General features: G+C 36.0%; 1 pseudogene; it reads left to right on the top strand.

Annotated features, from left to right (window-relative positions):
• Positions 1–240: 240 nt before the first annotated feature.
• Positions 241–1,137, top strand: LOC123552995 (uncharacterized; annotated as a pseudogene).
• Positions 1,138–23,800: the final 22,663 nt, after the last annotated feature.

The raw sequence follows: 23,800 nt of genomic DNA, 5'->3' as shown, positions 1-23,800 counted from the left end.
GAAATTTCAGTTAGGAAGGAAAATGCAGAGGATATTACGGACATTCTATTACCTATTTAGTAAAGACGACGCCACCGTCAATAATTGGCTTATTACACATCGTCTGATGCCATATGAAATGCCATGCAAGGGCAAAGTTAAGGTTGGATTTGACACAAGTGGGAAGGAAGTGTTCGAGAACTATGGAGGGATTATGAGGGCGTGCCAACGTACAGGGAGGGCTTCAGGGCAAACGCTTAGATGCAAGAAGAATCGCAAGAAGTCACTATCAGAAGCAATACCTTCTTTGAACGATCGAAGCTGTCAGTCCCTGACTTAATGAACTTCATCAAGTGTTACTTGGATAACATGTCTCTGCTGTAAGTATCAAAGTTTTCTGGGGTAGGGTTTCGTAGTACTGCTGTACTGGGCGAATGCTTCAAAGAACACTTCCACCGACACAGAAAGCAAACGATTTTGGAAGGTGACATTGAAATAGACGAATCACTCTTAGGACGCAGAGTTAAGTTCCACCGTGGTAATCCCAATAAAGGGCTTAAAATTTGGGTTTTTTAAATGGTGGAGCGGAAATCCAACACGCTCTATCCAGTACAGGATCGCACCCAAGAGACTCTCTTGCCGTTGATAAAGCGCCACGTAGCACCACGATCCACCATACATAGTGATGGATGGAGCGCTTACATCCGACTGAATGACATGGGATTTCGGCATTTTACAGTTCTCCATAAGTATGTGTTCAAAAAGCGTTATCGCAACGTGGAAATTGGTGAAATTGTTACTGTGCACACAAATAAAATCGGTGCATGGAAACACGCCAAGGATCATTTCCGACGCATGGCAGGTACCAAGGCTACACAGTGAGAAGGCCATATGGCGGAAGTTATTTGGCGGTCCGAATGCAAAGGAATGGTATACAGTTCATTTTTTGATTTAGTAAGGGAAATTTATTCCCTTAATTCTCATACCACGTACACATATTCGTCACCGCTGTTTGATTCATGGAGCGGCATCCCTGCCAACAGAAACGATGTTACTCTGCCTTTTAGTGATTGGGAGATACAGCAAATAGAATCAGATGCCGGAACCAGTGAACCTGATACACAGTCTGACGTGCAGTCTGAACCAATTATCATTTGAAGTAGTGATGATGATGGACCTCCCACCGTTGGACAAACTACTACAAAAGCGCCGTTATCTCGTGACACCGTTCAGAAGCTAACTGAAATGTTTGGTGACAGTAGCTTGTCAAGTGACACGGAGAAGGGTGATTTACCTGGAGCAGCAGTGTTGGGCAGCCCAGTGTTGGACCTAACATTAAATGGGACCCCATTGGAAATAAGTAATTAATTTTACTTTGATGGGTCATCCCAGGTATTAAGATCATACCTTTTTCTATTTAGTAAATCATAAAATATACTGACGTAATCTTTCATATACCAATTATGAAGTAGAAATCTGTTTTAACATGTATATTATATTCTAATCAAAACATCTTTCAATCTATATGGGCTATTGTATACATATATTTTAATGCATTAGAGAGGCCCGTATGCGAAAAGAGATGGTATGCCATCCTAAAGGGTTCGAGCCGACGAAGAAAGAAGGTGGGTCGTCTAAGTCGTCTAATAAAGGAAAGGCACAGGCGAAAAATCCATAAACGAAAGAAAACTTCTTGGTGTGGTCATCTTCAGATGACGACTTCGTTTAGAAGAACAATAAAATACCAGACAATGACAAGTGTTGCAAGCAGCAACTTTCCTGTATATAGGGGTAACGTTTACATTACATTGTATATAGGCCTAGTTCTATTCCTTGTGCAAGTAGCAAATAATGTGCAAAGAACATTTGTAACAACTGAATTACTGTAGAACTATTTTGTACTTTTATTACTTTGGAAAGGACGTGCACACATGAATAAATTTTCAACAGATCTACCTTCCAACGATGTCATTGACAGGAAACTTCATTTTTGACAGGTGAGTTGGAAATAACTGTACTATTTTTAGACTTTTACAAAATCAAGCAGCGTCTGGATGATCCAGATTGTGAAGTCACGCATTTTCATACTTTTTCTCATTGAGAAAATAGGGACGGTATGCTAAAGTCCCCGGGGGCTATTCCTGGATATTGCCCAATGTTCCCGATACGGAGTATATATGAATGTATAAACATGAGCCGTTTCATCTTACAGGAGGTACAAAAACATTGTAAGCGATTATTTATTGTATTTATGTTCTAGTAACCTCTGACATTTTACTCGAGGACAAGCCGGGTTTGTGACATATACGTGTCTGTTGTTGGGCTGGAAAAAGATAGGTCCAAAATTCAAACTAAAAGCTATATTGCATAAATTCCTCGTTATTTCTGTGCATACTATTCGATTGTTTAAAGGTTAGAATATCAGAAAATTGCAGAAAATAAAACATATCTTTGAAAAAGTCCCGATCTTTCATCATTTGTTTGGTTGGCTCATGATTACAAATTTAATGTTAGTAGGCCGTGATGCCCATGAAGCCGTGTAAAGTGATAATTTTAATGACACGTTGGATTTATTTTATAATTGTGAGTGATCGTTAAGTGATGTGATCAGAAAGATCGGACGGTGGGATGTTATAAACAAGAGCACCGCCTTGCGGGTGCTGACGCTCATCTGATTTTTTTTGTGTAATAGAAATATTGTCCTACCCATGATTTTCTAAGTCTAAAAAGGGCCATCCTTCTTGCAAAAAGCAGGATAGAGTTATGTTTCTTGATGTTCAGTGTCCACTTATGATGGTGAAAAACTGTTGCAAGTTTTAAAGCAATAGCTTTGATAGTTTATGAGAAAAGTTGACTTAAACATAATACTCAACCACGAAAATTATTTTCTTAAGTCCAAAAGGGAATAATTATTGCAAAAAGCAGGATGGAGTTATGTTCCTTGCTGTACAGGGTCAGCTTATGATGGTCAACAATGTGTTGCAAGTTTCAAAGCAATATGCTTTGATAGTTTAAGAGAAAAGTTGACTAAACATAAAACTTAACCAAGAAATCTGATATTTTCTAAGTCCAAAAGGGCCATAAATCTTGCAAAAAGCAGGATGGAGTTATGTTTCTTGCTGATACAGGTCAACTTATGATGGTGAACAAGTGTTGCAAGTTTTAAAGCAATAGCTTGATAGTTTAGGATAAAAGCTGACCTAACATAAAACTTAACCAAGAAACTGATTTTCTAAGTCCAAAGGGGCAATAAATCTTGCAAAAAGCAAGATGAGTTATGTTTCTTAATGTACAGGGTCAGCTTATGATGTGAACAAGTATTCCAAGTTTCAAAGCAATAGCTTTGATAGTTTAGGATAAAAGCTGACCTAAACATAAAACTCAACCAAGAAAACTGATTTTCTAAGTCCAAAAGGGGCAATAAATCTTGCAAAAAGCAAGATGGAGTTATGTTTCTTAATGTACAGGGTCAGCTTATGATGGTGAACAAGTATTCAAAGTTTTAAAGCAATAGCTTTGATAGTTTAGGATAAAAGTTGACCTAAACATAAAACTTAACCAAGAAAACTGATTTTCTAAGTCCAAAAGGGGCAATAATTCTTGCAAAAAGCAAGATGGAGTTATGTTTCTTGATGTACAGGGTCTGCTTATGATGGTGAACAAGTATTTCCAACGTTTCAAAGCAATGCTTTGATAGTTTAGGAGAAAAGTTGACCTAAACATAAAACTTAACCAAGAAATCTGATATTTTCTAAGTACAAAAGGGGCCATAAATCTTGCAAAAAGCAAGATGGAGTTATGTTTCTTGCTATACAGGGTCAGCTTATGATGGTGAACAAGTCTTCCAAGTTTCAAAGCAATAGCTTTGATAGTTTAGGAGAAAAGCTGACCTAAACATAAAACTTAACCAGGCAACGCCGACGCCGACGCCGACGCCGACAACCGCTCAAGTGATGACAATAACTCATCATTTTTTTTTTCAAAAAATCAAATGAGCTAAAAAGGGATGCTTTATTTAGATTAGAAACTGAATCGTACTATACAATAAGGAAATCCAAGGTAAAACACTACTTTTATTTCGTTCACTGAAGAAAACATGGCGGACATATTTTTGTAAAAAAGCGGTGCACGTGTGATTTGTGTAACACAGTTTTACGATGATTTCTTAGAAAACTAACGCTCAGCTCATTTACACTGACATATCCTTGATTTATTAATATATATATATATTGTATAAATATGAGAGACTTACGGTACCAAATACTTGCACCGAAAATTTCTATGCATTTTCTTCTAGTACACTGTTAGGACATGCTTTTTAATGTTTTTGATACTTTATAATTTACTTGGAGATACATTTTCTCATTGTTATCAGTTTCTCTTTGATCCCCGTGCATTTCTCGTGTTGTTACGACAATTTCAGTTTTACATAGGAATTTTACATATGTCAAAATAGCATAGGCCTTAAACTGTTAATAGGTGCATATTAGTATCTTGCGTATAAACTTAAGTTGACATTTGTATCATTTTACAGAAATAAAATAAATTATTTACCGATGCGTTTTCAATTTGAGCCGTGCCATGAGAAAACCAACATAGTGGCTTTGCGACCAGCATGGATCCAGACCAGACTGCGCATCCGCGCAGTCTGGTCAGGTCCATGCTCGCTAACAGTTTCTCCCATTCCAATAGGCTTTAAAAGCGAACAGCATGGATCCTGACCAGACTGCGCGGATGCGCAGGCTGGTCTGGATCCATGCTGGTCGCACACCCACTATGTTGGTTTTCTCATGGCACGGCTCATTTATCCTTGCATCACTCCAAGTTAATCATCAAATAAAGTACACAAAACAAACATTATTTTTCCAATTTTGGTAGTTTTCAGCTCTTCTTTCATAAGCACACATAACACAACTATGAAAATATGTAAACAAAGTTGTCATTTTTGAAAGATTTGTGAAATCATACGACATGTTGTGTAGCTGGCATGTCTAATGTATATATCAAATCCAAGGGAGGTGGAAAGAATTGAATGAAGATTTAAACTAGTACATTTTTATGTAAATTTCAAGCATTAAATACAGTTACAAATGATCTCCTCTTGCCAGCTTAAAGGTGCAAAATAAAGACAAATGAATAGACATAAATCTTAAAAAAAGACTACACATTTTGAAATATAGTACTAAACTTTACGATAGCCGTGCAGTATTCCCTTGAAATCAACACATGTACAGAGAAACAAATGATTGTTTCTGTATTTTCTTAGACTGACATGGGGGGTCATTTTGTCCTACTTTCGTGTTTATCGCTTTTCCGTAATCGGTCGGAAATTCTTCGGGATCACGTGATTTTAAAATTGTTTCAAACGGATATCCATTTAAGACGCGCAACAAAATAACTGTATTTTCATGATGGTAATTATGCACGGCTTGCACGAAAAATATGAGATGTACAAAATTTAAATTTAAAATTGACAGTGACATATATTAGGCCAAGACAATGTGTTTAATGTCTAAAATCTTATTAAATTAATGTAGCCATGTGTACATAAATAAGTGTATTTAGGTAAATTTCGATCATACTTTGTTTCTGCAGTGTAATGTAGTTACTCATTTATATTCTTAAAATTATACTGAAAAGAGATTAACTGAAAAAGTGTACAGACGAAGTTGTAAAAACACTTTTATTCGGGAAGGGCCTGAATTGTCCTTATGAAAACTTGTAGTATAGCTGTATATTACCTGTATTCATGAAGTTTTTGTGAGTTACAAAATTGTTGAATTCCATGTGCTAAGTTTGTAAAAATCACGTTATCGTTTGGACATACGATATATTTTGCATCTATTTATAAATTATAGCCTCGTTTCGGAGGGTTCTTCCGAAAAAGTCCGAAGATGCTCGACGGGTTCGTAAGCAGTCGGAAAGCATACTTTCGGTTTGACATAGGCAACAGTTTTTGTTTATTTGTTAGTTATTCTTGAACATATTCATGACTATTTGGTCAGAACCGATGCAGTGGGCCATATTTTCAGTAAATAGGAAGTCTCAGCTACAAACTCTGGTTTTCATATAATACTCGTTCGGGTTTTAGTAATGGACCTTTAATAACATATATAAACACTGCATGGTCATCACACTGTGACTGTTGTTAGGCTGTGACAAATTGTTTTTGTGTTCAGTGTTTGTGTCAAAAATAACTAACTGAAAGAAATGAAGGACATTAATTGACATAACACAAAGTGCTGCATACTTGTAGCATAAGCTAAAATATTAAAAATTTTATGTAATATCAAAATACTTTGAAATTGGTATAGTAATGTGCTGACAACTACCATTCAGGGAAAGTTAATCACTGATTCAATTTACATTGGCCTTAAAGTCACTCCAGGTGTTTAGTACAGGCTATTATGATTACTGACACAATGTGATCAAGGGTGAGAAAAATATACATTTCTTTTGTTCACTTCTTAGCCATATGTAGCTATATTAGCTATAAATAGCTAATTTAGCTAAATTTAATACCTTCCCCAACCTGTATATACCGGTAGGAATGTTCAAGAATTTATACATAATCTCATTTACATTTATTCCATTGACTTTTTACAAGCAAATAATAAACCCTTACCTAAATCAAGCGTTTCGTGGACAATCGTTGTGTTCGATGCCTGCTTTTTCTATATCACCTGATCATTGTACTGTTGTACATATCGAAATTCATTCGAATTGATTTCAACCCGGATGTTTTGGGCTATTCACAGCATTTTCAGAGTCGACAGGTTTTGTTAGCACGATAAATGATAATATTTTGGCGCCCATCGTACCATCTGATCACACGATAGGCTGTTAATTCTCATGTGAAATGTTTATCATTGTTTATTTTTTTGAGTTGAGTTGGTAATGAGTCATAGCCTAAAACTCGGCCGATTGAACGCTTCGTCGGTATCGTCTACTTCTGGTAGGATCTCTCAGGTAAAAACACTCGGGTATGTTTACGAATTATGTCTATGTCTATGTTTTAAAGTGGTTATGCGAGAACATTTCTTGGACCACGGGAACCAAAACGTTTGGTGGCTTCAATGAAATCATTCAGTTCATTGTTGAGTGCCCGTCGCCATTCTTTGTTGGGGTCATTTTCATCAATGGTTAGGAAGGGCTTCTCACTGAGGATAGATATACCTGTCAAGAGAAACATCTCTTTCTTTGCCTTCTCTCTTGCACTGGTGTATATCCTTTCCGCAGCCTTAAGGCCTATGCTATTTTGAAATTATGAATTAGGTGGGTGGGGTACATGATATTATTTCTAATTAATTTCGAAGTTACTGTAAAACAAACGTTATTCCAATGTGACAATACATCAAAACCATGAAGTGCTGAACTCTTACTTTAATTTAAAAAGTAAAGTGGGAAAAGTTATCAGTATGTTCGTGTCACAATTTTCGGGGTAAGTATTCTATGTCATCGTTCATAACTGCGAAAAACTATAACATACATAATAAAGCTAAACTATCCGTGTAAATGAACTGAGAGCTATTTTTCTATTTCCGTTTATTACTTTTCTAAAAAACACATTACAATTTACCAGGTGTTGGCAAAATTTGTCATTTTTGTGCACATGCCTTTACACATTAAAGAAGTCCGAACTATAGGTATGGTGTGCGAGAGGGGCCTGAGCGCTTACGTAGTGCTCATTTACAGGAATTGTACTGTTCATATATATATATATGAATTTTATAGGTAGATAAAATTATTTATGTCATTGTTGTACATTTGGAGCAAATCGGTCCTATTCTGAAATATGTTAATTTATATACTACGGTAAAAGCCAATCAATGAATTCCTTTTATACCGTTGAACCAATCGTGAAACGGCATCTTCCTTCTTCGTCAGCATTCAAGAGTGAATAGCACGCTTCTTTCTTTAATTTTATTTTGGCTAATTTCTGGTTTTATCTTACCACCACATGCTATTCCGCCTCCTCTTTCAAGTGACAATTTTCTAATTTTGAAAGATTTCTCTTAATATGCAAATTCATTTACATTTCTTAATATGCTTTCGGCGGTTATATCCGCCCTAATATGTGAATATATATATTTGTTATGGTATTGGACTGTAACTCCATTCAGATATGAGAACATATCTATTTGTTAAGGACGGTATGTTTCGCCCAGATATGTGAAAATATAAATGTTAAGGTATTTTTCGGCGGTATTTTCTGCCCAGACATGTGAAAATATATATATTTTTTTAATGTATTGTTTTGCAATGGCGGTATTTTTCGCCCAGATATGTGAAAATATATATTTGTTAAGCGGTATTTTTCGCCCAGATATGTGAAAATATATATTTGTTAAGGTATTGTTCGGCAAAATAAATGTTGCCCTTTTTCAGTCAACACTTAGTTCACTCTTATATTTTCCCATACATAGTCCTCAGGGTCAGTGCTTCGTTGTGAACAGATGCACATAAATAACTTTATCATAAGTCCGCAAAGTGCAATAAAAGAAATAGCAGTATTAATTTTGTAATAATATTATTTATTTACAAGGTATGTCTGACAAATGACATCGAGAATTCTAACTTTAGAAAGCTGCATTTTCAAGTACCTGAATTTTTCCACTTTGGTTAAAAAGAGTTTTTTTTCACAATAGATAATGACTGACTACAGAAGGTAATAAAAATACCATTGACCTAGAGAATGCTACAACCTACTAAACTTCAGAGTTTGTTTAAAATTATATTGAACACGTTTGCTTTAATTTAAGGTGAAAAATAAACTAGAACTCTATGATAAAAATCGAATAAATCATTTCGAACATGTTAGACAGTGAGAAAGCAAACATATCGTACGTATTATTTAGCATGGATGATTTGAACTGTGAATATATACTTTTTACACTTAACATTTAATTCCACGAGTACACACACATATACATGTATATTTACCTTAACCCTTTATACAATAGGAATATATTTGTTTTATCTGTAAGATTAAAGCATAACCCCTCGTGAACAAATAATGCATGTGGCATTCACTGTTGATATATAATTGTAATATTATATTTTGACGTTACACTGAAACAAACAAACCCTTTTTGCATATTCATTTATATAAAACAAACAAACAAAAACGGGAACAATGTTTATTTTGTTTGATTGTGAGTAACACCGAAACGACACAATGAACTTTTCCCAGGTTTTGTTGGTGGTGAAAGGCTCCAGGGGTCCCTCCAGACATTTTTTGAGGCTCAGACTAGTACCTAGATCGAGACACTAACCTCAGTTGGATGGCTTCCTTACGTGAAAAGTTTCACACCTCAAGTGGGTTTTTGATCCCACGTCGGTGATGGGCGAGGAATTCGAAGCCAGCGACCATGACCATCAAGTTTTTCTTTTGCAAGTATAAAACATAAATATTCAATTAAATTTCGTAAATATAACTGACAATGACATTTACCACGTCGGAAGTTACAAATGGTTTGCCGAATACACCATACTTTTAAATACAGAAGTTTACACACCATGTGGGTCGGAAAGCACGAAATTTACGTTCTTGAACGTATATGTGAATAGTTACTTTTGAAATGTAAACAAAGGCATAAAAGTAACTGTTTTCATGTTCGTGGTAAGGATCGACTTGTGATTGTCAATGTTCCCGATACGGAATATATATGAATGTATAAACACGAGCCGTTTCATCTTACAGGACTTACTAATAAACTTTGATAATGTGGCAGTTGAGTCCAATAAGTCCAGGGGTGCTCAAAGATAACCCGCCATAGATCTATTTCAAAGAATTATTGGATTTACCTGTATTGGACAATAAACAGAGTCGATTGTATTCAGGCCAACTGCCACATTATCAAAGTTTATTAATACAAGAACATATAGTGGACACAACTTGACCCCGATGGTTGACCTTTGTATTATAATACATAATGAGGCACAATCTATTTTTGAAAAGTGAGTGTACGTAAAACTAGAGATGCACGAGAAAAAGGAAATGTAAACTTGTGTAAATATAAATTAGTGTATTGGAAAGTTTTCACTGATCAAATGTAAGTATATATACTTTGAAACTGCATTATATACAAACTAATTCCATATAAATATATACGGCTACCCTAAGCACCCTTGATTTCTATAATGAAATATTCGATATGAATAATCAGCCTAAGGTCAACCATCGCGGTCAAGTTGCGACTACTATAGTAAGCGGTTGTTTATTTATTGTATTTATGTTCTAGTAACCTTTGACACTGATTTCGAGGACAGGCCGGGTTTGTGACATATACATGTCTGTTGTTGGGCTGGAAAAAGATAGGTCCAAAATTCAAACTAAAAGCTATATTGCATAAATGTTTCGTTATTTCTGTGCATACAATTCGGTTGTTTGAAGGTTAGAATATCAGAAAATTACAGGAAATAAAACATGTCTTTGAAAAAGTACCGATCTTTCATCATTTGTTCGGTTGGCGCATGATTACAAATTTAATGTTAGTAGGCCGTGATGTCCATGAAGCCGTGTAAAGTGATAATTTTGATGATACGTTGGTTTTATTTTGTAATTGTGAGTGATCGTTAAGTGATCAGAAAGATCGGACAGTGGGATGTTATAAAAAAGTGATGTTTCATTTAGATTAGAAAGTCAATCGTACTCTACAATAAGGAAATCTAAGGTAAAATACTCCTTTTATTTCGTTCACTGAAGAAAACATGGCGGACACAGTTTTGTAAAAGAGCGGTGCACGTGTGATTCGTGTAACATAGTTTAACGGCGTTTTCTTAGAAAGCTAACGCTCAGCTCATTTACACTGACATATCCTTGATTGAAGAATATATATATTGTATATATATGAGAGACTTACGGTACCAAATACTTACCCCAAAAATTTCTATGCATTTTCTTCTAGTGCACTGTTGGGACATGTTTTTGAGTGTCATTGATACTTTATAATTTATTCGGAGATACATTTTCTTATAATTATTAGTTTCTTTTTGATCCCCGTGCATTTCTCGTGTTGTTACGACAATCTCAGTTTTACATACGAATTTTGCATTGTCGAAATAGCATAGTCCTTAACGTACTAAAACGTATTAGCGTCTGATGGCCCTTTCACGCTTCCGTAGAAACAACATTTATAACGCGAAACTTATTTTGAAAATATTTCTGAAATGTCTAGATCTGCAGCTCTCAAATACGGTTATATCTTCCACGCGCATACATTTAGACGGGATGATCCCTGCGCATGACCCTTGACTATCTACGAATCAAAATGCGGCTTTCGTTTTCAAGTTTAGCATTTCTACTTTCATTTTATTTACTTCCGGAAATAGCTGAAGGTCGAGTGACGTCATTTTCTGTGTTGTCAAAAACATACATATGCCCGGCGAGATTGCATAAATATGTGCTGGCCGTCCTAAAGATATAGGACACTCACGTAAAAAGTGCTCTACTGTCTCACGACTTCCACATTCGCAGTATGGACAGTCAGTCAAACCAACTTTGTAACTGTAGTCTTTCAAGTAATACCCACTCTGTAGTGCCAATATGCTTCTTTGATGTGGTAGGCCATCAAAGTTTTCTTTGTTACGTTTGACTTTCTGTTGATACTGGAAAAGAGTTCGCCCACTTTCTGAAATTTCCCATCTGCGTTGCCACTTGTCACAGGTAGCCAGCGATGCTGCAGCAAGTATCTCTGTCTGACTGGTTGGCTGATCGAACTCCTCTGCCTCCATGTCTTCGGCCTCCTTGGCCGCTTCTTTAGCAAGAGTGTCAACTTTGTCATTCCCATGTATGTTAGCTTGCCCTGGTGTCCACTGGTGGTCTATTTTGCAGCCAGTTTCTTACACGGAGCAAAGGTGGGGATATGCATTGTTCTCCAAGCCTAGCGATAGGATTCCCACTGCCGACTGACTATCACTCAGGATCTTTACTTTTTTGATCTGCCGCTTTTTTATTAGCTCACCTGTCACGTAGTGACAGGGTAAGTTTCGTCCGTCGTCCGTCCACAATTTCTTGTCTGCACGATAGTGGTTTCATTTATGATTATATTTTAACCAAACTTGCACACAACTTGTATCACCATAAGATCTTGGTTCCTTTCTTGAATTGGTTAGATCCCTTTATGGGTTCCAGAGTTATGACCCCTGAAAAGGCCAAAACTAGCTATTTTGACCTTGTCTGCACAATAGCAGCTTTATTTATGATTTGAATTTTACCAAACTTGCACACAACTTGTATCACCATAAGATCTTGGTTCCTTTCTTGAACTGGCCAGATTATTTTATGGATTCCAGAGTGATGGTCCCTGAAGGGGCCAGAATTAGCTATTTTGACCTTGTCTGCACAATAGCAGCTTCATTTATGAGTTGAATTTAATCAAACTTGCACAAAACTTGTGTCACCATATGATCTCGGTTCCTTTCTTCAACCGGCCAGATCCCATAATGGGGTTTATAGTTATGGCCCCTGAAAGGGCCAAATTAGCTATTTTGACCTTGTCTGCACAATAGCAGCGTCATTTATAATTTGATTTTAACCAAACTTGCACACAATTTGCATCACCACACGATATTGGTTCCTTTCTTGAACTGGCCAGATTCCGTTATAGGTTCCAGAGTTATGGACCCCGATAGGGCCAGAAATAGCTATTTTGACCTTGTCTGCACAATAGCAGCTTCATTTATGATTTGAATTTAATCAAACTTGCACAAAACTTGTGTCACCATAAGATCTTGGCTCTTTTCTTGAACTGGCCAGATCCCATAATAGGTTTCAGAGTTATGGCCCCTGAAAGGGCCAGATTTAGCTTTTTTGACCTTGTCTGCACAATATCAGCTTCGCTCTGTAACTCTTGAACCCCTTGAAGGATTTCAAAGAAACTTGACACAAATGTTCACCTCATTAAAACGATGTGCAGGGCGCATGTTTCGGATGGCTCACTTCAAGGTCACGCTTAGGGGTCAAAGGTCATATGACTTTGTTTTGTGTGTATATTGCTCTGCATTTGCGTTGCATTGCAGTGCTCTTGATTTTATTTAGCAGATCCTTCTTTTGTTCACTTACAATAATTTTTTTTTAATTACTTCCCTTTTACGTTACTATAAATAGCTTATTTAGTAACCTTTTTATTATTGACCCTAGGGAAAAACCGAGACCACTTTTCTGTGGTACAACATGGATGATACCTCCAATTTGTAGGTGCATTTTGACATATCTGTACCTTTAAGAAAATTTCAACTATATTTTCTCATGATTCTTTTGATTGATCTTGATTATGATTTTTTGACCTTCTTGTCCTTAAGTGCAATGATAACAGGTGAGCGATATAGGGCCATTATGGCCCTCTTGTTTCCTCTGTGACAAAGACCAGCGTAATCTTAATTTCAACCAGTTCACCAACCAGAATTGAAGAGTGTTTGGAAACTGGCTGTTTCAGCTCTACGGTCTCCCCATATGGCAGGAAAACAAAGGCTCCAGAGCCACGGGGTCCAGGGTTTCCTCTACATGAGCCATCTGAAAATGCTACCATTGACTTGTCGTCAGTATCTTCTACCAAGGCGGTTATCAGTGCCTTTGCTTCATCTTCCTGTTGTTTACTTCTTGACTAGGAGGTGCCCATGTTGTTCCAGTACTCTGGTCTAGATCTTGTAGGTTGAAGGTACTCCAAGTATGAGAATTCTGGTTTAATTGATTTGAGGTTTATTTCTGTAAGAGTCCCCATGTCATCTATCTGCACTACCATTCTATCAAGAGGGGATGTATACTTTTCATGGGTGAAGTTGTCCTTGATTTCCTTTAGTCTGTTGGCTGTAAGATGGTCTCTATTTTTTTCAAGCAATTTTCCGGCTTCACGAATACTTAACTCTTCTCTACGCAAATCAAGTGGTAATGTACCGGAAAAACATCAGCAACATTCCTGCTGGAAGTGCTTGGTAGGCCCAGACACATTGACAACCCTTTCCTTTGGACTGTTTCCAGTGGTTGACAGTTACCTATTTGCCAAACAGTTGACGCATACTCAAGCTGAGGCAGCACTATGGATTTGTACAGCTGCAGCATATTCTTTACACTGATCTTTTCTGTTCTGGAGACTGTATGAAGAAAAGATAAGGCTCTTGATCCTCTTTTTTCTACATCTTCAATGTGTTTCTTAAAACATAGTTCACTGTGTAGAGTGGGGTTTGTGTTCTTTTGACAACTTTGGAATCTATTACTAGTTTTGTGCCTGGCAGAATGTCTTTGTATTTGGAAAAGATGCAGTGCTCAGACTTGTCAACATTAAGTTTCATTCCCATCTGTAAGTCCACCTTACAATAACCTCAGGATCAACATTTACTCTTTCTGTCAAGTCCTGTAAATCACTTCCAGTCTGCCATAATGTGCCATCATCTGCAAATGTGACCTTGTTGCTTGATATATTCCAGAAGTCATCTACCATGAAGAGGTTAAATAGTAGGGGAGACAGTACTGAACCTTGTGGGAGACCAATCTTATGTGAGAGTTCTTTTCCTAATCTGTTCTCAATGAGACATTTTCCTTTTCTATTGGTCAGAAAATTGTCTATCCATGACCACATCTTTCCTGTTATACCTAGACTGTGTAATTTGACTCTTAGACCGTCCCTCCACACAGTGTCAAAAGCTTTTTCCATGTCTACGAATACTGCCAGCGTCATTTGTTTCTTGTTGAAGCCATCAATACAGAACTGTACCAGTCTAAGCAAGGCATTTGTTGTGTTTCTAAACTTTCGGAAATCTTGTTGTTCTGTGTCCAAGATATTGTTGTGCTCTGAAAAGGCATATAACCGGGAATGAACAATTCTTTCCATGCATTTCCCAAGCACACTTGTAAGGCTGATTGGCCTGTATGAACTGAGTTGGAAGTATGATTCCCTTCCCTGCTGTTTTAGGAACTTGATGACTGCAGTCTTCCATTGTTCTGGTAACATTCCATCTTTCCAAGATTTCAGAAAAAGGTAATGGATTGAAATATGTAATGTTTCATTAGCATTGATAAGGAGATCAGTGTATATTTCATCTGGACCAAGGGCTTTATTTGTTTTAAGAAACTGCAGTGATGCCTCAACTTCCTCATATGTTATGTCTCTGTTTAGGAATGTTTCACTTTCTTCTTCTACATCAGTCTTTTCATTATTTCTTATGTTTTGGAGTTCACACTCTATTTCGAATTTTGAAACTTTCATTAAACTGTGTATTTTCTACATGCTGACCACTGAAAAAATTCTCTTCCAGAACTTTGAATTTTTCAGCTGTTTCAAAAACGATGTTTCTATTTTCGGTTTCTAGAGGATATATTATGCTGGTATCATCCACCTGATAGCTAGTTAGCTTCTTAAAGGTGTTCAATTTCTCTCTTGGGTCAGATGTGCTATTTAATTTTTCACAGAGACTTGTTACCCATTTATCTTTTGCAACTTCAATGGTCTTGTCAAGAGCTTCTTCACATTCTTTAAGTCTCTGAAAGTTTACTGGTAATCTTCTTTCTTTAAATACTTTCTCTGACTTGTTTAAATCTTTTTTGGCAGCTTTCACTTCATCATCAATCCATGGTTGAACTGTTCTTCTTTTACTGACTTTAATTCTTTTCTTTGGAATGCACTCTTCCATACAGATGTGAAATGTTTCAAGGAAGGTCATATATAGTTCATCTACAGTGTTATATTTTTTAGCTTCTTGCCTCCAGATTGAAAATTTGTTTCCTGTCATAGTGTTCCAAGAGGATCTATCAATCTTTCTAATATTGTATTTTGTTATCTCTGCCCCATTTGGTTGTTAATTATCCTCCAAGTTCATTAATACTGCCACATGGTCTGATCTGACATTTTCTTGATGGAGAGTAACATACTGCTTTGTCAATCGATTGATATGAGGCTAGATCAGGAACAAGTCAATCACACTTTCACTATTTCTTATTGTTGGGAGGCCATCATTTATACAGATAAAGTTATCTCGTATTAAGCAGTCTTCGAACAGCTCACCATAACAATTTTCAACTTTATTTCCCCACAGTTTACTCTTTGCGTTAAAATCACCAGTGATTATGATATTTTTGAAACTTTGATTACATTGGCTTATCAGTGTTAGTAATTCTTTCATTTGATCAGTGTTGCCTGGTGGAATATATGCTGTGGTGAGCAGGTACTCGTCTTTCTGACTTGATCTTACTGTGAGACAAAGAGCTTCTAGGACCTCACTCTCAAGATGTGACTGTCTTTTTACATAGATATTTTCTGAGGGCTTAACAAGTATTGCTACACCACCATGGTTGTCATTTTTTCTTGGTTTGGAGTAGGTCATCCAATTTAAACATTTCAATGGTTCTTTTGAATTTTCCCATGTTTCAGTTAAACAGATAATGTCAAGATCAAAATTTTCAATAAGTTTGTAGATATCTTGTTTTGCTGTATTAAAATACTGACAATTTAATGAAAGTGTTTTCATCTTGAGCGTTTAACATATGTTTTGGAGATTTAGTTTACGGAGTTAATTCTGGTAAATTTCACACATTGCTGATGAGGCTTTGTGGGTGCCTTGGCAATTTACACAACAAGACTTGTTATGACAGTCTTTCAGAATATGGTCTTTACTACCGCAATTTTCAAAGACTTTGGCAGATGTGCAGTCTCTTGCAATATGTCCAAATTTCATGCAACAAAAACAACGATAATTTTATTTTTTCTCTCATTTTCTATGAAAGTTTTCTTGCTGTTGAATTTTATCCCAAAGTCAACCACTATGGCTTCTAAGAGACAACTTTCACTTGTGAATTCAACTTTGGCTAATGGCATAGGCTGTCCTGTATGTCTGTGAAAAAGACCTTTTGACTGTCTTTACTTGAAGATTGTGTGCTGTAAGAAATGCAAGAATTCTCCTCTCAGAGTACGTTGGGTCAATATTCCTCAAAAAATCTGTTTTCTTCGTAGATTTTTGTGAAGGTTGATGAAGGGATTCTTTTTCTCCAAAAACTGCGCTTGGCCACTGTTTTTCTGCTTGAATTCCAGACTTTTTGTTATCGAACTGTAACACCACTCCTCCTCTTGGTAAGCTGTAAGCAAACTGGACACCGTCAATGCCTTTTTCTTTCACTCTCTCTTCAATCCTTCTTGAGGATTTATATTTTCCTGGTCTGTCAATATTATCAATGACAATGATAGAATCCTGTCATTCTAAAGTTGATTTAGGATCAACTTTATCACTATTTACACAGTCTGATTGTTTCTTTTTTTCTGTTACAACCTTGTCTTTAGAATGCACAACTTCTTCAACCGGGATTTTAATAATATCTACTTGAACTTGTGTTTTATCTTTGTCTCTTTCACCTTCCTTATCGACAACATCCGCAGCCTGATCTTCAGTGAGAACACTTTTTTTCACCAACGGAGAGTCCTTAAGGACACAGTAAACACAAGGGTACTTTATGAATTGGAGGACTCTTGCACTTTCCGGGTCTAATTTTGCGCAATCTAGATGCCACCACTTTTTGCAGAAATCACACTTGGGCCAGGCCTCCTCTGAATATTTTATGACTGGTGGATTATCTTGTAAACACGCAGCACACAACATTTTTCCAATGCTTTTAGCGTTTGGCAATTTTTTAGAGTTTGTTGACTGATCAGGGTCTTTTAGAATTTTTTCTACAGTTTTTTGTTGTTTAACAGAGTTTTTAGTTTCTAAGTTTTGTACTTCAGTCTCAGCTAATTCAGAATCTTTAACTGACTTACCCCTGTTCGTTTTTGACTTGGTTGATATTCGTGCACTGCGCCTCACCATCTTGCCATTTCAGCATTTTGCATCAATAAAGTTAAAAGAAAACAAGAGGGCCATGATGGCCCTATATCGCTCACCTGACTTTAATTGCTTTCTTGAAAAAAATTCTTTACTAAAGTTAAACAAATAACCCCATGGGGTGGGGTCAATTTGATCCCGGAGGTCATGATTTGAACAAATTTTGTAGAGTCTACTAGGCAATGCTACATGTCAAATATCTAAGATCTAAGCCTACTGGCTTATTTTTAGAAAATATTTGAAGATTTTCCTATGTAAAATCAAGTGACCCTTGGGGTGGGGTCAATTTTAACCCCGGGGGTCATGATTTGAACAAATTTTGTAGAGGTCCACTAGGCAATGCTACATATGAAATATCTAAGCTCTAGGCCTTCTGGTTTTTTGAAGATTTTTCTATGTACAATCAAGTAATCCCATGGGGCGGGGGACCCCGGGGGTCATGATTTGAACAAATTTTGTAGAAGTCTACTAGGCAATGCTACATGTCAAATATCTAAGATCTAGGCCTTCTGGTTTATTTTTAGAAAATTTTTGAAGATTTTCCTATGTAAAATCAAGTGACCCTTGGGGTGGGGTCATGATTTGAACAAATTTTGTAGAGGTCCACTAGGCAATGCTACATGTCAAATATCTAAGCTCCAAGCCTTCTGGTTTATTTCTAGAATTTTTTTGAAGATTTTCCTATGTTAAATCAAGTGACCCCGGGGTCATGATTGGAACAATTTTAGTAGAGGTCCACTAGGCAATGCTACATGTCAAATATCTAAGCTCTAGGGCTTCTGGTTTTTGAGAAGAAGATTTTTTAAGATTTTCCTATGTAAAATCAAGTGACCCCCGGGGCGGGGTCAATTTTTATCCTGGGGTCATGATTTGAACAAACTTGGTAGAGGTCCACTAGGCAATGCTTCACACCAAATATCTAAGCTCTAGGGCTTCTGGTTTTTGAGAAGAAGATTTTCAAAGTTTTTCCTTTTGGTTGCCATGGCAACCAGAATTCTTTATGGAATTCAATTCTTTGAAAAAATTCTAAAGAAGACCATCCAAGGAACAACCCTGTGAAGTTTCATCAAAATTGGCCTGTTGGTTTAGGAGGAGATGTTGTTTAAAGGAAAGTGTGGACGGACGGACGCCGGACGGTGAGCGATCACAATACCTCACCCTGAGCACTTTGTGCTCAGGTGAGCTAATAAATGACTGACCTTGATATTTCTTTTAATCGGTATTGTGAAACTTCAGGACTGTAAAAAATGTCAAAAACGTCGTCGTTGTCGTCTACCGGAAGTTGTTGCCAGCTGATCTCGGTCGTTTACACCCCCTAGTAACCGCTGTATAGAGGTTATTTTCTCTGGTTTTTGCTAAATTATATAGAATTCACTGAGTGTTCCTGCCTTTTCGGTATGAGTCTTCCAAGTTATTACTTGTGTAGATACTTGAACTCGAAAATTCTGTTTATACTGCGAGGTAATCGACCGACTGTCGCAATGTTTTTTTTGTGGACTTATGATAACCACTGGAATGCAGTGGTATTCCGCTCAATAATACAGAATATCTGTCACCTAGAAAACTATTGGTAAAAATTCTTTATGTATTTGTCTTTTTATTAATGGTTTTATTAAATGATAATCAAAAATGTAAAAAAATCAAATAAAAATAAGTTCATGAATGAAAATTCCGGAAAACACCGACATCGTCCGATAACTGCCGAAGTGATAAGCACTATTTATGAATCGGATACCTAATGTGTTATATAACACGTTCCCGTTCTTGCAAGTTTTGTTTCAATTTCGATTATAGATGGTGCTGGAGCACTATTTTTCTGTAGGTTATTTGGTTTATTTTCGTCACGTGATCAAAACAAGCGTGCTCATCTTCATACGCTTTGTTTTTGTTATGAATCTTAGATTAAGACAGTTTCGGATAAGGATTTTTGGCCTCAAATTTATGGTATGGTAAATCTGTGGGTGTGGCTACACCTTTGGCTACGCCGCCCACAAAAACAGTGTCTGTTTCATTAAAAACACAAATATTCTCAAAGAGAATATAGAAATATCGATATTCAAATTTAACAGTTAAAGACACTGGCCTCAAAATCGTTCGACAACAACAAAAGAAGAGAAGATTTTTAGATATCTGGAAATAAATGTTATAATTCTTAAGAATGCTTTGAAACTTAATTACTGACAGACTATATATTACGGAAACACATGAGAATTAATTGTTTTACTACCTTTTACAATGAAAATCGAAAAGCGTTTACTTGGTGTAAACTGTCTCGATTATAAATATCTATATTTAACACTCGTTCCATAGCTCTATTGGTAACGACAGCCGGAAAACTTTATTGTGGCTTTTTTCTTGATTTGGCATTTTTAAAATAGTTTAGAAACAAAAACTCATATTCTAATGTTTATAATATGACAAAACTTCAATTTGAAAGAAAGATAATTTTAAGCCAAAATATGGAGATCAGTGCCTTTAACGGTTTGAAAGATATAAACATTTCTTTACGCTAAAATCTACAGAATTTGCTATTTTTAAACTGTAAGTGTGTCATCGTTTCTCTTTCTATTTTCTAAAGATATAGGATTAGAAAGCTTGCGATCTGAGCTTTCTAAAGATGTATCATTTGATATATTTTCTTTTATCATGTGCATTGAAATAATTGTTAAACCTGACTAGGAACTTTTACATAGAAATTATGTAGAGAGATAAGCAGTCGGTATACTCGCAAATAATCAATAAAAGTAGTGCGGAAATAGAACGGCGGATTAATCTGCTTCAATGAAAACTGTCATTATTGAATTCTTGCAGTATCCAGAATATGGTTATAATACGTTTCAACCGCTTCGCGGTTTCAGCCTAAAAATTACAAGGTAAGCGAGTTAAAATCTATTATTAATGAAACTCTGTCGGAACTGCATGAAAATGTTTAATGAAACATGCAATTCAAATTTAATGTACATTTCCCTACAAAATATATATGAAAGCAAGAACTGATATACGAAAGTTAACATTATTCCTTCCACGAATGAGGCTGATCGATGATGTGACGATTATAAAATAAAATTATTGAATGAGCTTTCATATTATACAGGAATGAACTTATAAGCCAAGTATTATTTTAATTCTTTCACTGACTACTCGAACTCAATGATCGTATAAGGTGATAGTTATTAAGTAACGGACCTACAAATGACAAATCAGCAAGTTATACGAGTCATACGAGTATATATGGAATGAGTGCACCCAGTTTATATTCCACTTAAAATATATATAAAAGAACACATGTTGAAAACAAAGGATGTTTTATTGAGATCACGATGTATTTATTAGTCATTATGCTGTCGGAAAATGTCTCTGAGCCGTCAGCATACCTTTCATAAAATAACTTTTCATTTTCTGATTATAATGTGTATGTGAGAAAAAGAGTTAAAATGATTTTGACTTTGACAAAATACTTTTGATTTTATTTATGCAAGTACTTTGTTAGTTTAATAATACAAAAGCATATAGACAATCGATATTAAATGCATACATACAGCAAATCATTGTATTATATATAAGCACAAAATAACATTTCTGACTGAAGCAATTCCATTTACTTATGTAAGGATTGGTTTGCCTATATCTGAGCGAAACATGATATGTCATTATTTCGTCATAACAAACGTTTTATGAGGAATTGCAGGTTCTTTATGTTTCCAAAATAATGTTAAGAGGACTAGACTTAACCCTTAACCTGCTATATTTCTATAATGGACTGGTCCATCTTTCAATTTGGACAGTACCACTTATTACTCAAAGGGGTTTTCACTGAAAATTTACTGACTGAATAGCGAACAGTGCAGACCATGATCAGACTGCACGGATGTGCAGGCTGATCTTGGTCTGCACTGGTCGCAAAGGCAGAATCATCTGCCGCCAGCAGGCTAAGGGTTAATTGTATTTTGTCTGAATTACTTTTGCTATCCAAGCATTGCACTGCATGCATAATGTTATAAAAGTTATCAGTTTTATATACGTCTGCAGGAAACGTCAATGTTATACGCAATAAAACAAATTCCGATTTATTTAATGTCTATCGTTTGAGTCGGTTGTATTAAGAACATTTGGCACGTTTTATAACTCGATGCATTTCATCCAACATTTAACTTTATCTAAAGAAACAATAACTGACAATATTACGTCTAGACTATATATCGTACGAGAATAAAAGATTATCTCCAGGTCCTGGTCCGCTTTAATTAATTAAAACCGTTTCATAAGCATAAAAAATCAGAATGCAGTATGTTATGTTCTTATATTTATTCACTTGTTTCAGTCATAAACTTTAACACATCCTTTATGTCGGAAATACTGCGCAGTGTTATTTGTTTTCGTCGCATTTGAAGGGACTTCGGCGGCGGAAATGCAATCAACAGATATTATCTCGTTCATTCAGACTCAACCGTAATCATTCAATAATCTCCAAACGTAGCAAAAGTCTTTCTTCGTTTCCTTCCCAGTCTTAATAATCGTTTTCAGTTGAGTATACCATCATTTCTCTCTGATGGAAGCAATAGCTACAATAACATCTGTCAGTTGCATCTAATGACTTGAGAGTTTATATACTATTGTATACGTAAACATACTATGACATGTATGTCTGGCTCATTTTCGTCAAGTGTCTTTGATAGATCTAAATTTACAACTGTCAATGTCCTTATATACGGGAAACAAGAAGTGAACACTGTTAGCTATGTGCACGCACTATTATAGAACAATCTCCTCAGAAACTGTTTTAAAAATCAAAGAAATATATTTCAATTTATTTCGTAATTTTGTTTGACCTGTTTGATACTTCTTAATTTACAATTTTCATAGTAACCATGTCTTAACTGCATCTACTTATGTCCCGTGGTTTGTAAAATTGGTAAGGAATAGAAGAATCACATGTAGCAGCTTGGCAGCTAATCGCCTTGTTTGATCTGACAGGCACATCCCTGGCCGAGTGGTTAAGGTCACTGACTTAAAGGTATTAGACCCATAATAGAGTATCTCCTTTTTGAAGAGTGGTCAATTCCTACCATTAACCTACTTTGACTGCAATTTTCATGGGGGCGTAGGTTCAAGCCCCACTGGGACCAAATTTTTTTTCCTTATTTTTCTTGCAAGTTTTTACTTCTTTTAAGACTTGTTATTGATTTTTTGTAAAAAAGTGGAAAATGTTCATTTGATGAGTGATTTCTTGCTGTTCAAAGTGAATTTACCTTTGAAACAGAGGGGGTAGAGTTAGACTTCTTTAAAAATACTGAGTTACGTGTGGTAAAAGTTCTCTATTTTGCCTTCATTCTTTAGATTACATATTGTGGAAGAAATGTAGGTAGGTTTTACTTCTGCCCTACAGTTATTTTTGAATGAAGTAAGCAAAATTCAAAACAGACCCGCAGGATTAGCCCTTAACTTTTCAGTGTTGGAAATAGAATTCTGTCTCATTAAATCCGTTTACTTGAAGCACCCTAGAAAAAAAGGATATTGACATTTTTATTTTTTAGTTTTATAATTGTTTACCAATAGTTTGATGATCCTTTCATAAAAAAATAATGGTATAATGAGTTCTCTGCCAACGTTTTGGATAAAGGCCGACACTTTGAAATTTGTCTCTACTTGAGCCTGAGGAAATACCATAAATTACACAAAATTTATAAAAAAACGGCACGGTAAAAGTTTTTAAAAATTTGCAACAAAGTGCAAACCACGGTCAATTGTAAGAATATACCAAGCAAATGCCTTTTTTAAACATTACTATTAGGGGCCTAATACCTTAAATCACTTGCCACTCACCGATGTGGGTTCGAGCCTCACTCGGGGCGTTTAGCTCTAGATGTGAACATTTCAACATTAGCCATGAATAGTTTTTGGTCGACTAAGGTATTATTAACAATGTAAATAAGCACATACGTTATCAAACATTATAAAATGCACATTATACATAATACAATACCAGGACGTCAGATTACACCAGGTAAAAATG

This window comes from Mercenaria mercenaria, chromosome 4, assembly GCF_021730395.1.
Source record: "Mercenaria mercenaria strain notata chromosome 4, MADL_Memer_1, whole genome shotgun sequence".
NCBI classification, from domain to species: Eukaryota; Metazoa; Mollusca; class Bivalvia; order Venerida; family Veneridae; genus Mercenaria; species Mercenaria mercenaria.
This window is presented reverse-complemented; position numbering and strand designations above follow the sequence as displayed.